The following is a 12,918-nucleotide window of genomic DNA, read 5'->3' on the forward strand; positions in this document are numbered from 1 at the left end:
TGATTTGGTCCAAGACTTTGCCTCTCAAAGGCTCGGATTTAACCCATTCAGGGTTATTTGTTATCATCCGAGATAGAGTGTTCGAGGGGGTCGTGATATGAGATTTATCTCCAAAAGTATTTGCAAGCACTGCTGGATTGTAACCATCCTTCCTGTTTCAGGTCCCCGTTTTTCGAACACTGCCCTGATCAGTCAGGAAGCAGTCAGTTGGACGGGATTAGAAATGATCAGGCACATTGCAGCAGAGGCCTGCAAGAATATTATGAGTTCTTGAATTTCAGAAGAAGTCAACATGAGACGAATAGAGAACGGGGTCTCATTTCACTAAAGATGGACTTAGGACATATCCCAAATATGGGTTCGTGTTTACAGTTCGTTTCACTGAAAACATCTTGACGAGCTGGGGTTGGTGGCCATTGAAACGGCGCGTGCGCTCTTCGATTGAATTGTATCATATGCGGAGCATTAGATTTTTCTCCAGGTGAAGAAAGTTTTGCCTGTCCTTGCGTGTAAAGGCGAGGCGAGTCGAAGAGGATCTTTCCAAAATTCGAAACAAAAGTGAAGAGAGAAGCTCAGAATAAAACACAACCCTGCGCACATGCGCTTTACCACTGAGCTACCGTCACATTCGAAAGCCAGCTCCATTTGAAGTAAACAAGCGTGTTTTCCCCTGTGGCAAGTACCTCGTATCTGTTGGACAAGTTCAAGGACCGAGGCTCCTCCTGCACTGTATCCTGGGTTCCCACACCTGCCTGACTCGCAGTCACTGAACGAATCTAAACTATTATCTAATCTAAGATGCGGTTACCGGGGATCTCCATGCTCTGCACCAATTCCCACATGCTGCAGTTACGGAATCGCCTGCCCTGCCACCCCCATATAACCGTGTTTTATTTAATTACTTCACTGGAATTTTTTGTACACTTCTAATTCTTAGTTTTATTAACTAATAAGGTTATCTACTTTAACTTATACATGTAATCTCTTAATGAAACCCACTGCCCTATAGCAATACTTACCAACCGATTACCTACCTGCTGTCCTGTGACGTCACTCTTTGATTTTAGTTTTGTTTCTGATTTCACCGAATGTGGACTGGGACCACCGACTGAGACCACCGACTGGGGCCTACGACTGGGGCGACAGACTGATGCCTCCGACTGGGGCTCCGACTCTCGCTCTTTTTACCTCCGACTGGAGCTTCCGACTGGGACCACCGACTGGGGCCTCCAACTCCCGCTCTTTTTATCTCCGACTGCGGAGGAACTCAGAGAGGTGAAGGACCAGGAAGCCTCAGTCGTCACCTCTGAGTCTTGAAAGTTCATCTTCCCGTCCAGAGTCCGCTCCGTGGAGCAGGGAGAGAAGTGCTCGCGCTTCTTCCAGAAGAACTCTGTGATCAGCAGCCTGAAGGAAGAAGACGGCTCGCTGACGTCCTGGCAAGCCGACATACTGAGGAACAACAAGTCCTTTTATATTGGGATTTATGAAGTGAAGCCCACAGACTGCACGGATTCTCAGTCCTTCCTGTCCTTTATTATGGAGGTTATTGAGGACAGCGGGTGGGAGATCATTGATCGGCCACTGACCTTGGACGAGCTGACAAAGGCCCTCCAGTCCTTCGAGAAGAGTAGAACTTCCGGGAGTGATGGTTGATTGGTTGAGTTGTATTTGGCTCTGTGGGACTGGATAGGCCCAGACCTACTGGAAGTGTACGGGGGTATGCTTCTGACAGGCAATATGTCAGAGTCCATGAGGAAAGTCATCATCAGCCTCATCTACAAGCAGAAGGGGGAGAGGGAAGAAATCAGAAATTTGGCACCCATTTCCATACTAAATGTTGACTACAAGATTCTATCGAAGGCCATCAGAACATGCTCTGAGCTGGAGCTGGAGATCCACCCGGATCATACCGTAATGTACCTGGCAGAAAGATGTCTGATAAGGGAGCAGAAGTTATGCTGCAGCAATACAAAACCCTGGTTAGACCACACCTGGAGTACTGTGAGCAGTTCTGGGCACCGCACCTTCGGAAGGATATATTGGCCTTGGAGGGAGTGCAGCGTAGGTTTACTAGAATGAAACCCGGACTTCAAGGGTTAAGTTACGAGGACAGATTACACAAATTGGGGTTGTATTCTCTAGAGTTTCGAAGGTTAAGGGGTGATCTGATCGAAGCTTATGAGATATTAAGGGGAACAGATAGGGTGGATAGAGAGAAACTATTTCCGCTGGTTGGGAGTACTAGGAGTGGGGGGCACAGTCTAAAAATTAGAGCCAGACCTTTCAGGAGTGAGATTAGAAAACATTTCTACACACAAATGATTTTGAACACTATTCCGCAAATGACAATTGATGCTAGCTCAATCGCTAAATGCAATTCTGTGATAGATAGTTTTTTGGCAACCAGAGGTATTAACGGTATATGGAGTTAGATCACAGATCAGCCAAGATCTTATAAAATGGCGGAGCAGGCACGAGGGGCTGAATGGCCTACTCCTGTTACTATGTTCCGATGTTCCTATCCTTGCACTGCTCAGTGATACGATCACCTGCGTGCAGGACATGGGGTGAACACTTGGCTCATCAGCCTGGACCGGGAGAAAGCCTTCGACAGAATATGCCGCATGTACATGATGGACGTGCTCTTCAAAATGTCGTTTGAGGAGGGAATCCACGATTGGATCCGACCGGTCTACACGGACATCTATAGTGCAGTCTTAATCAATGGGTGGGAGCCGGAGGACTTTCCAATCAGATCTGGAGCCAGGCAGGGCTGTTTCTCTTCGTGGTCTTGTTTGTGTGTTGTATCGATCCGGTTGCTGCTTCCATCAGGATGGTCGCAGGCATCGGTGGGGGGAGGGTGGATGGGTGGTGGTGACGATCCCAGGCAGTGGAGGCTCTCAGATTCAAGCTTTCCTCTCCATGGACGACGTGACCGTATTTTGCTCCGATCAGCGGTCGGTTCGCAGACTGATGGATATCTGCGATCGTTTCCAGCTGCCCTCGGGGGCCAGAATGAACCGAAATAAACGCGAGGCCATTTTAATTGGCAGGTTGGAAGCTCGGTCCCTTGTTCCCTTCACCGTTAGTTTCGATTTCGTGAAGGTGCTGGACATCTGGATCGGGGGGGGGGCCCTGGCCTGCAGCAAGAACTGGGGAGAGCGGGTCGCCAAGGCCAAACAGAAGCTTGGCATGTGGGTGGGGCGTTCCCTCACCATAACCGGCAGGGACCTGGTGATAAGGTGTGAGGTACTCGCAGTGTTGCTCTAAGTGACCAGGGTGTGGCCCATACCCCGCCGATCCGCCGTCACAGTCAACCGAGCTATCTTGCACTTTTTCTCGAGGTCTAAGGCAGAACGTGTCCACAGGGACACCATGTACAAGACCCCAGACAAAGGGGGGAAGAGTGTCCCCAAAACTACCCTGATCCTGATGGCCACCTTTTTGTGTGGCTGCCTCGGGATATGTGTAGAGCCCCCACTACGCAAACACCAAGTGTCACTACGTGCTGAGTTTTTAGCTGTCCACCACACTGAGAAGGCTGGGTCTGGCCACGCTGGCCGAGCAGACGCAAGACGTCCCGTCCAACTGAGCCGTAAGCACCCAACCCCATCTGTCCCAGGTGGAGAGGATCCTGACGACCACAAGGCCGCCAGACAGTGTGAGTGCTGAAGGCAAAGGAGAGGGTGGATCTGATCCTGCAGTACCCTGACCAGACGGTCGATGCCATTTGGCAGAATGACTCATTGCCAGAACTGACCAACAGGCGCCAGGATGTAGCCTGGATGATGGTGAGAAGGGCACTCGCAGTGCATTCCTACCAACATGCACGGAATCTCAGCACCACCGCGAGCTGCCCTCGAGACTGCGGCAAGGAGGAGACCATCGTCCATCTCCTGGTGGGCTGCCCCTTGGTGCAGAAATGTGGAGACAGATGTATTTGTATCTGTCCGGGTTCATCCCCAACACCTCAGTAACACAGGTCATTGTGCTCCACGGGCAGTTCCCGGGGATGCACACCAAGACAGATATCAACTGCTGCTGGAAGACCATCAAGTCGGTGAAGTTGGCCCTTTGGTCCGCCCGAAACCTGCTGGTCTTCCAGCTGAAGGAGCTGTCCATGATCGAGTGTTGCCGACTGGTACACTCCAAGGTCCAGGAGGACGTGCTGAGGGATGTAATGAAATTAGGTGCGGCCTAAATAAATGCTCTATGGGGCAAGGCCACCTTATAAGGCGATTTCACATTGTATTGCACAACATGTATTCGAAGAATGTTCTGTGATTTGAATTATAATACTGAGTTCATTGTGTGAACGATCTGTATTGTATTGTTTTGAACGGGAATTGTGATTTACATTGAAATGTGTGCATCCTTACATTTTAAGAAATAAAGTATATTTTGAAATTTTAATGAAATCAAGGGGCACAAATACACAAATCACTAAAAGTAGTGATGCAGGTTAAAAAAGGCAAATCAAGCACTGGGATTCAATTCTAGAGAAATAGCATTGATATGCAAAGAAGTTACGTTAAACTGGTATGGAGCCTTGGTTAGGCCACACTTGGAGTATTGTGCGCAGTCTGGTCTCCATATTATAGGAAGGATATAAAGGCATTGGAGATGGTGCAAAAAGATTCACAACGATGATAACAGAACTGAGAGGATATCCTTATGAGGAAAGGCTGAACAGGATGGATCGCTTTTCTGCAGGAAAGAGAAGACTGAGGGGTGACCTGAAAGATATCTTTAAGATAATGTTAGGATTTGACAGGGTAGATGTAGAGAAAATGTTTCCACTTGTGAGGGAGACCAAAATTAGAGGTAATAAACATATGATAGTCACTAATAAATCCAGGAATTCAGGTTAAACGTCTTTAGCTAAAGAGTGGTGACAATGTGGAATGCGGTACCACAGGCAGTAGTTGAGACAAATAACGGAGATGCATTTAAAGCGAAGCCACATAAGCACAAGGGGGAGAAAGAATTATGGTGTCCTGAAAGGGTTAGATGAAATAAGGAGGGAGGATGCTCGTGTGGAGCATAAAAGCTAGCATAAACCAGTTGGGTCGAATGGCCTGTTTCTGTGCTGTAATTTCGATGTAACTCAATGTACTGTTTTGAGGACGGTTGAAGAGCAGACGGACCTTGGGGTGCATATTCATAAATCTTTGAAAGTGGCAGGGCAAGTTGATAAGGTGGTTAAGCAAGCGTGTGGGATACATGGGTTTGTAAATAATGGCATTGAATACACAAATAGGGAAGTCATGTTAAACCAGCTGGAGTATTGGGTACAACACTGGGCACCACACTTTAAGAAGGATGTCAAGGCATTGGAGAGGGTACAGAGGAGATTTACCAGGGTGATGCCAGGGATGAGGGACTTCAGTTATGTGGAGGGATTGAAGAAGCTGGGATTGTTGTCCTGAGATCAGAGAAGGTTAAGGGGAGACCATTAGCGGTGTTCAAAATAATGAGGGGTTGTTCTGGAGCAAATAGTGGAAACTGTACACTCTGGCAACTGGATTGGTAACCAGAGGTCATCGGTTTAAAATAATTGGCAAAACAACAAAAGGGGAAATGAGGAGCATATTTTTTACACAGAGGGTTGTTCAGCACTGCCTGAAAGGAAGAAGTCCCTTTTAGAGGCTGTCTTCGTGTCAGAGACTCAAAATACATACTTTAACTGTGAAACTGCGGGAACAGAGTGAAACGGGTTTGCTTGTGTCCCTGGATTCAATGCACAATGTGGAGAAACCTGTAAAATGTATAATTGAATCGGCATGGTCAATACAATTATATGAAAACTGTAAATGAAGCCGCTCATTGTTGTTGGACCAGTCCTTTCTGAGCACAGCTTTGAACTTTATTCCTGAGAGAGGTCTCATTAAGGTAACGCCCGAGACTTTGAGATGTTTGTGATATATCAACGTCATCATTTACATCGGAGACAAAGCTGCTGAAGAAATGTGTTTGTTCAAATGACTGTAACTAATAGCAATGATCAGGGGTATAACCGTGTCAGTGGAGATTTACCCCCTTGCATAAATCAGGGATCGCTGTCATGAATCCACAAAGACTGCCTGCCGGAGCTGCGGTTTCCAGGCCAACAGAAGTCATTGCTTCTCACAAAAATGGGATATTCAGTAATGTATCAGATAGAATGTATTTATTATCCTGTTCTTGCAGCCGTTGGAGTTCCAGGTAAGCCATTACCTCAGCTGTTCATGGTGTATATCGGTATTAACTCTGCTGCTCTGCTTGGCAGTATTTTTCTCCCATCCTGTATTACGCAGTGGATTGTTCTGTTCTATCAGTTGATCGACTTTCCTAAGTCCCTGGTCCTTTTGTCTTGTGGCAGCTGCATTGTATGCGTTATGATCTTGTATATCTAACCTTGGCATTGTTCCTGAAATATTCCCTGTACTGAATGTTTTGGAATCAGGTATCTGCGCGAATAGCTGGTATCAGACCAACAGGAGCTGTGAACAGTTTCGTGTTGTGGAACTAACCTGTCCTGAAATATTTTATCATAAATGTGTTTTCAGTGACTGGTCATGAGACAGCTCACGGTCTCGATGTTACAAGGAGGCAGCACAATATCCTCCCTCCCCGATAATGTGGTTCAGTTTAACAGGGATTTCAATGTATGTATTGGTTATCACTGTTATGGAAGATTATTTCATTGTGTGTGTATCTGACTCCGCTTCAGATGTCTGGTTACTGAACTGAGTTTGATGCTGATTCTTTCACATCTCATTCTCTGATTAACTTTGGATGAATTCACTGTGAAATGCAATGTTTTGAGGTTATGTGGTATCAGTTTGCACTTTACCCGTTGGAATCATGAGCCGTTCCATTTATCTGCAGATTTATAGTAGCACCGGTGATGTTGGCGTTTTGTTAATTGAACAATGCCGCCTTCTAACAGTGGACTTTATAATTACAGGAGAAGGAATTTCAATTATTTTGAGGTGTGTCTGGAAGAGGGATCCAATAATGTTTATTCCATGCATTGTAGATGAAGTGAACAGTGTAGGTGAACAGGTGGAGACTTGGATGATCTGTGGAAATATTAAACTGTTCACAGATGCTTCAGCATTTAACAATCTGACACTGAGAATAGGATCATTGGAACACGGGGCTGGTGAAGAGAAAGCAGGCGCAGGATGTTAGGATTTACTCGGATGTGAAAAGAGGAATTGAAGAAGAGAGTAGAGAGAGTTCGCAGAGATAGAGAGCAACGATAGAGAAAGAAACTGAGAAGGGAAACGGGAGGTAGGAGGAGAAGGAACGATAGAAAAAGAGAGACAGGGAGAGAGATACACACAGAGAGAACGAGAGAGAGGTGGGAGAGAGAGAGCAGCAGCTGTGTGAATAATTCAGCGGAATGAACTGCTGAAACTTACAGAGCAATTATGAAGAGAAAATGTGAATTGAAAGTGTAATTAGGATGTCATCAGATTGTGAGAGTTTTATTGTTCTCGCGTCTGGTGTGTTTATCGGTATCAGGTGCTCAGTCTGTTTATGTGAATGTTTCTTTCACTTATTTACTGATTGAATAAATAAACATAATTGAAATGTATTTAAAGAATAGGATCAGTGATTTCTTTATCGCATTGAATTAAGGGGATATTGTATTCGAGAAGTTATGTGTCAGCTTTATTCAATAAAGAACGAGGCGAATTCAATGATTGTATTTCAATGTAATTTTAGTTGAATATACAAAGTAAATTTATTGAACACATTATGTAACCAACGAGCAGGTCATTGACACCAATAACCACAGAAATTAATGGTTGAATTCATTAATTGGATTGTGTGAGTTGGACCGAGAGATTCGATTTCCTCCAACAATCTGCTGCAGTCTCTCCCTGTGAATCCCAGCCTCTCCTCCCACTGCATTAAATCCTCTGTCTCCTCAACCGTTCCATCAGTTCATTCGCTTTCCCAAACTATCTACTACTGACTCCCCTCCAGCTCATAAATGTCCGTTTCCTTTGTCTTCCTCCTAATCCCATTCACTCGCTCGGCCTCCAGCTGCCTCTTCCAATCCAATCCGAAGCCTCAATCTCACCGCCACGGATCACGGTCTTACCCGTTTAGTGCCGGCCCTAGTCGGCTCTCTCCACCCAGAGCAATAAACCAGCAGCACCTCCACCTGTCTCCTCACCTTCCTGGCCCTCGCTCAATTTCCCCTCCATCTGGAGCCCAAATCCGGATTTAACCAGTTGGATTCCCGGTGTTTAAATTCCTTCTCCCTTCCCCACCGGCACTGCCCCCTCACTCAGCCCTTCCAGTGGATCCGGTGCTCATTTTATTCACTTTCTGTATCAATTTCCCAATTCATTAATGAAAATTGTGTTTAAAAACTTTTCTCTGCCCGAAAGCGCTGCCCAGGTCAATGAATCAGTTTCCACCGTTTGATGCAGCAACAAAGCTGGAAATTTTACCCCAGATCCTGTCAAACTGCCGCTTCGTTTCCAGGTCTGATCAGTAATTTATCTCCTTCCGTTTGTCTCTCTTACAGTTAACTTGGTGGCGATTGTGATCCTGTCCCGAGGGAAGTGCGGACTCTCCAAATGTATCACGCGCTACCTGGTGGGAATGGCGGCGGCCGATCTCCTGGTCGTTATCACTGATGTCATAATGTGGCGCATTGTTGAGATTTATTTCCCAGTTTCATTCTTGACCATTACCCCCGTGTGCCGCCTCATTGCCATCCTGATCTATGCAACCACAGCGTCCTCTATCTGGTTCACCGTCGCTTTCACCTTTGATCGATTCGTGGCCATTAGTTGTCAGAAGCTGAAAACAAAATATTGCACCGAGAAAACGGCGGCTGCTGTTATCGGGGTGGTGAGTGCGCTGAGCTGTTTACTAAACATTCCCTGGTACTTTGTAATTGGCCCGGAATATATAATGGACAATGTACCCCGGGGTTGTGTATTGAAACCTACATTTTTCACTTCACCCGCATGGGCAGCGTTTGAGTTGTTTTATCTTGTGTTAATGCCTTGTCTCCCATTCATTCTGATTTTGTTGTTCAATGTTCTCACGGCCAGGTACATTTTAGCGGCCAGTAGAGTCCGCAGGGGACTCCGGGGCCGCAGAAATGGAGAGAATCACAAGGATGGAGAGATGGAGAACCGTCGGAAATCCATCATTTTACTCTTCAGTATATCAGGCAGTTTTATATTGTTATGGAGCACAGTCGTTTTTTATTTTATCTCTCTGCGTATAACAAACGCCCAGTACTATACGGTCAGTGACATTGAGTCAGCCGGATTCATGCTTCAACTTCTCAGTTCCTGCACCAACACGTGTATTTATGCTGTGACCCAGACTAAATTCAGAGAGGAGCTGAAGAACGGGGTGAAATACCCACTGAATCTAATTGTTACATTAGTTAAATAATAGAAACATCGCAAGACTTTTCATCCGAAATTAACTAAAAAGTCGTCAATGAGAGAACATTTCGACGTTTGGCGTAAGACGGGCGGTAGCGGATTGGGCGCCCGTTATTCACCGCGCCTGATTTTACCATCCATTGACATCAATGAGTTCACTAAAGTAACTGATATCAATCCAATACTTCTGATAAATTTGGAAATACCCAACAGGAATTATAATTTACCCGACAAATGCGGTGTTGTGAAATGAAAGATTATGTGATTCTAACATGAAATGGTTTGCAGTTATTTGCTTGGAAATAATATGATTTCAATATTAAATGTTTAATCCTGAAATGAATAAAATCAAATCCTCATTTTCGGTTGATGATTATTTCCCATCACACACACTGCCCGGTGGGATGGACTGAGGGTGAGCTGTCAGGGTCATTGGGACATTTGTTTTGATCAGAACAGAATAATAATGGACCAACACCCGGACCGTTTGTAACTGGTAAAATATTAATGTAATTTCAAACTCCAGTGGGCAGTTCCGGAGATCGTTTCCTCTCTGAGCTGCTTTGCAGCAATGTTTACTCACTGCAGGGAGTTTAATGGGACATGAGGCTGGGCCTGTTTGCACAGATCCATAAGGAAACCTCCTGATACATTTCTGAGACGATCAGGTGCCGGGAGATTTCTCACGGCCGCAGCAGGCCAATCGAAAGCTCTCCTGCTCCTCCTTGCCCCACAAAATATGAGTTAAAGAGAAACTTCTCAGTGTTGTGGACCACTCAATGCCCATCGAAAGGGCGGCTGCTCCACCCATTTATGCCCAACAATAAATACTCTGATTTACATATTACACGTGGCCTGACCGGAAGCAGATGGGTGTTGCTCCGGCCGCTCTTCTCAGGACCCGACCCCCGATGTTGGAGGCAGGAACTCCAGTGTAAAAGGGGCGGTAAGTGACCTAACACCATTTGCTGGCCTCTACCACCCCATTTCCGCCAGGCGGGGATAATTAAAATCGGCCACACTTTTCCTGACCGACGCCCGAGAATCAATCTTCGAAGCCATCAAGCTGGTCCATTTTCTCAAACTGCATCGGTTCATAACACGTGGAGGGAAATTTTCACCATCGCTGGGGTCTGAACTGGTCGAACGGATCACCCGCCCCTGACAGAACCGGCCCGATTTTAATTTCTGCTCCGTCAGTTTACCGCCCAAGCTGTGAAGGTGAAATTACCCCCGACGTCTCTGACCCCGAGGTTCGACAGGTGTGTGAAAGACATCAGTCAGTGTTTGCTAAACACGAACATGAATGTGGGCGAATGGATCCGTGTGTTCAGGTAAAAGCTGATAACCCCCCTCCACGGAGACTGGACCCCTATACCGTGGAGTCGAAGAGGAGTTCATCTCCAACAGCTCGGTAACACAGGTCGCTGTCCTCCATGGGCAGTTGTCCAAGATGCACAACGAGACAGATATCAACTGCTGCTGGAAGACCATCAATTCGGTCAAGGAGGCCCTTTGTTCCCCCGAAACCTGCTGGTCTTCCAGTCGAGGGAACTTTCCGCGGCTATGTGTTGGCCACTGGCACACTCCAAGGTCCAGTATTTCATGCTGAGGTGCACACTGAAGTGAGTTGCGGCCTACACAAAGGCTTTATGGGGAAAGGCAACCGTGCAAGGCTATCCCACCTTGTATTGTACAGCATGTAGAAGATATTTACTGTGTTTTGACTTGTAATAATGAAATCGTATGATGTGTATTGTATTTGTTTTGAATTGTAATTGTAATATTTACATTGAACTGTGTGTATTCATGAATTTTATGAAATAAAGTATATTTTGAAATAATAAAAAAAAGTTCCAGTCTCACTATGTCTCTTCTTATTGGACACTGAAGAGTGGAAACAGACCCGAATCGTAAAGATGTTGGAATTTATACAAATATCATTTATTGCAGCCATCAGGTGAGAAATAGGGAGTATTTTCTTAATGGTGAGATACTAGGGACAGTGGAGGAGCAGAGGGGTTTGGGTATCCACGTGCACCAATCAATAAAACTAAGTGCACAAGTGTAAAAATGAATGAAAGATCCCAATTTCTGGACTGTCATATGCCAAGGTAGCGCTATCAGGTACTTAGCCAACTCTGTGGAATTTGTTGATACAATCAGGCCCGACTGCCTCCCTTGCTGGGCCATTCCATACATCCAGCGCCCTCTGTATTAAAAAATATATATTCAAGCATTCTGCTCATCCTCTGCCCCAGGTAGAGAAGACTGAGAATGGCAGGAGGAACCAGACCATTAGCCTTATGTGAGTTTGGACATTTCTGTTTTTAATCCAGCTTATTGAATTTGCAATTTATTCACTTTTTTGTACATTTCTACTTTTATTTTTTAAACAAATTCTCCAAACCCTGTGCGCAGTGAGTGCTGACTCCGGGCCCTTTGATTGACAGCCCACACCTCCGCCCGCCTCCGTCCTGGGCTGACTCCTCCTATCTCGGGACAGCGACCCCATCGACGGAGGGACCATGACCCTGACACGGAGGGACCGCGACCGCGTGATGGTGGGACCGTGACCCCGGGAGGGAGGGACTGCGACCCCAGGGACGAAGGGACCGCGACCCCGGGACGGTGGGACCGCGACCCCGGGAGGGAGGGACCGTGACCTCAGGACGGAGGTGCTGCGACCCCGGGAGGGAGGGACCGCGATCCCGAGAGAGAGGAGCCGTGACCCCGGGACGGAGGGACCGCGACCCGAGGGACGGAGGGACCGCGACCCCAGGGACGGAGGGACCATGACCCCAGGAGGGATGGACCATGACCCCAGGAGGGAGGTGGTCTTTGAGACCGTCCATACTCTGTTGTGAGATCTCTGTGTGTGTCTTGTTCTGTTCGTGTTCCATTACATTGACTCCCGGCATGGCAATGCATCGATTTTAAAATTCTCATCCTCGTGTTCAAATCCCTCCATGGCCCTCACCCCCTCCCTTTCTCTGTAACTTCTTCCAGCCCTACAATCCTCATGTTCAAATCCCTCCATGACCCTCTCACTCTCCCTATCTCTGTAACCTCCTCCAACCGATTTAATCTCCACCGACAACCCAAAGTCTCGCCACCCTGTCATGGATTCGACCCCACCCATAAACTTCCTCCTGCACCAATGTGCACCCTGCGCTCAGTGCTCGGACACTCAGTCCTGTAAAACACACAGTCAGTGCTGGGACGCTCAGCCCTGTTATTGACAGAGTCAGTGCTGGGACAGTCAGTCGTCTTGTAGACTTAGTCAGCGCTGGGACACTCAGTCCTGTTATACACAGTCAGATAAATAAATAACTGCAAACTAAGAATGGAATCTCCAGGACCTGACAGTTTCCACCCCAGGGTATTAAAGGAAACCGGTGGGGAAATTGCAGATGCATTAGTTATAATTTCCCAAAGCTCTCCAGACTCAGGCATTGTGCCTTTGGATATGAATGTTGAAAATGTCACTCCGTTATTTAAGAAAGGA

The sequence above is a fragment of the Heptranchias perlo genome, unplaced genomic scaffold, assembly GCF_035084215.1.
Source record: "Heptranchias perlo isolate sHepPer1 unplaced genomic scaffold, sHepPer1.hap1 HAP1_SCAFFOLD_43, whole genome shotgun sequence".
In the NCBI taxonomy this organism is placed as follows: domain Eukaryota; kingdom Metazoa; phylum Chordata; class Chondrichthyes; order Hexanchiformes; family Hexanchidae; genus Heptranchias; species Heptranchias perlo.